The sequence below is a fragment of the Schistocerca piceifrons genome, unplaced genomic scaffold (genome assembly GCF_021461385.2).
Source record: "Schistocerca piceifrons isolate TAMUIC-IGC-003096 unplaced genomic scaffold, iqSchPice1.1 HiC_scaffold_961, whole genome shotgun sequence".
Taxonomy (NCBI): domain Eukaryota; kingdom Metazoa; phylum Arthropoda; class Insecta; order Orthoptera; family Acrididae; genus Schistocerca; species Schistocerca piceifrons.
Genome location: NW_025729236.1, coordinates 145,001 through 147,500, shown reverse-complemented (window position 1 = coordinate 147,500; position 2,500 = coordinate 145,001). Strand labels below are relative to the sequence as shown.

The following is a 2,500-nucleotide window of genomic DNA, read 5'->3' as shown; positions in this document are numbered from 1 at the left end:
CGTTACAACCATGGTAGGCGCAGAACCTACCATCGACAGTTGATAAGGCAGACATTTGAAAGATGCGTCGCCGGTACGAGGACCGTGCGATCAGCCCAAAGTTATTCAGAGTCACCAAGGCAAACGGACCGGACGAGCCGACCGATTGGTTTTGATCTAATAAAAGCGTCCCTTCCATCTCTGGTCGGGACTCTGTTTGCATGTATTAGCTCTAGAATTACCACAGTTATCCAAGTAACGTGGGTACGATCTAAGGAACCATAACTGATTTAATGAGCCATTCGCGGTTTCACCTTAATGCGGCTTGTACTGAGACATGCATGGCTTAATCTTTGAGACAAGCATATGACTACTGGCAGGATCAACCAGGGAGCTGCGTCAACTAGAGCTGAGCAGCCGGCCGCCCGGGAGTGTGTCCCGGGGGCCCGCGCGAACACGCAAGCGTCCGCTCAATCATTCTGCAAACAGGAGGAGGCTGAGCTCCCCTGCACAATACACCTCGAAACCCTCTCAGGTCCCGGCGGCGCGCAGCGCCGTCCCAAGTACTTGGTCGGGTTCGAGAGAGGCGCAATCGCCCGGAGTTAGGCGAGTAGACGCTTTCGGTGCGACCACCCGTGCTCCCAACTGAGCTTGCCGCTGCCGACAGAGGCCCGGGAGCGTGCTGTCGTGGCATTGCCGGCGGGAGACAACACGCGCCACCTACGGTGACCGGCAGCTCCAACGCCAGCGCCACAGAAGGACAAAAGCCCCACTTGGGTGCCGAAGCGAACTCTCCCAGCACAGCGCACGCGCCAACACATCCGCACAGCTGCGATACAAACCACCAGCGAGAACCGCTGGGGCGACCGAGCAGCAGACGGCGTCGCGGCGCCGAGCGCCGGGCGGCGGCGCATCCTCAACGCACACAGTCCTCAATCGGACCAGCACACTGAAGATGTCCACCGCGCTTCGCACCGGGCCCGCGAGGACCTACTTTGGCCGCACGGCGCCGCGCGCAGGGTGCGCCGGCGCGCAGCTGCGACGCCTGCCGCGTCCGTCGGCCGGCGCGCCTGCCACTGGCCGCCCCCACCAGCCGGCTGTAGCGCGTGCGCCCACGCACCGCGCGGCCAGCACGCCGGGAGGCGCCCCCTCACCGGCCGGGGACGGTCCCACCCAGCCACCGCCGCGTATCGCTTCACACCCAGATGCCGTTCAGTTTCGTCGGCATGGTGGGTATCGCTGGAACAACCGGTTAGTACCTCAACCTACCGTCGCCATCACCGATTCACCCCTAGCGAGAACAACCGCACCACAACGGGTTACCATTTGTTCATTTGCGTAACTTCACCAGAAAACGTATGCGTCCATCGCCATTTGCAACTTCCACGATTATTGCATGCCTGTGTCAGGTGTCACACCACACTACGTCTGCCCACATACACGCAACAAAATGTGCACGCCTAGACAATACGTGGAAGGTGGCCCCCGTACGTATGCGATGTCCATTGCTCGAACGACTGTCAACCGGCCTCTGTAGCATGTCGCAGATATGGAACGCGGTGCACCATGCTATCACGGTGTGTGAGGAGAGACGACTAGGTCCGAATACATCAACAGACAGCTCATGCTGATCGCCATCCACGGCGTCCGTTCCTCCCACACGTCTCTATGGCGTACCACACTGCAATCCAGCTGTCATAGGGAGACGACACGTAGCTGCGTGCACAATATTTGCACTGTATGGTCCGCCGTTTTTGGGCGCAGTCGTTGTACGGTCACACATGTGCCACGATGTATCATTCAGTACATAAGGACGAATGTGCAGTACAGATTGTGGTTTACGCGTACGACATCAGCGGACAGTTGACACAGGCCGCACCACAACGTAGCCTGAGTACGTCGCATGCGAAGGGCATTGAACATGCAAACTTCTCACCAACCAGCTTGCGAAGGCAGGGGGCAAGGTGGGGACGTGGGGAGGTGTGGGGGGGGGGGGGCGCGGCATGTACGTCCTGCTGCCATCCACATTACAGTGTACAGCAGGAGCATGTGGAAAGTCAGCAAGACTTGCAAGGTGTTTAACATGAAGCGATACACAGGGGAGCGGGCAGTGCGAGTAGCGAACTATATTGCGAGGGTTGCGGGTGGGCAACACTACACTAATTGAACGAGTCGTATAACAATTACAGAGCAGGTTTAGGCGACAACGTGGGTTACGTTAGCGGACAACGTGGGTTACGTTAGCGGACAACGTGGGTTACGTTAGCGGACAACGTGGGTTACGTTAGCGGACAACGTGGGTTACGTTAGCGGACAACGTGGGTTACGTTAGCGGACAACGTGGGTTACGTTAGCGGACAACGTGGGTTACGTTAGCGGACAACGTGGGTTACGTTAAGGCACAACGTGGGTTAGGTTAAGGCACAACATGGGTTAGGTTAAGGCACAACATGGGTTAGGTTAAGGCACAACATGGGTTAGGTTAAGGCACAACATGGGTTAGGTTAAGGCACAACATGGG

At 57.9% G+C, this 2,500-nt stretch overlaps 1 non-coding gene across 1 annotated transcript in view; it reads right to left on the bottom strand.

Moving 5' to 3' along the window:
* LOC124774120 overlaps positions 1 to 372 on the bottom strand; it is a 1,909-nt gene extending 1,537 nt beyond the window's left edge. The window contains exon 1 of the ribosomal RNA XR_007015113.1: positions 1 to 372. This exon is cut by the window's left edge and continues 1,537 nt beyond it. This is a non-coding gene — a ribosomal RNA (small subunit ribosomal RNA).
* Positions 373 to 2,500: the final 2,128 nt, after the last annotated feature.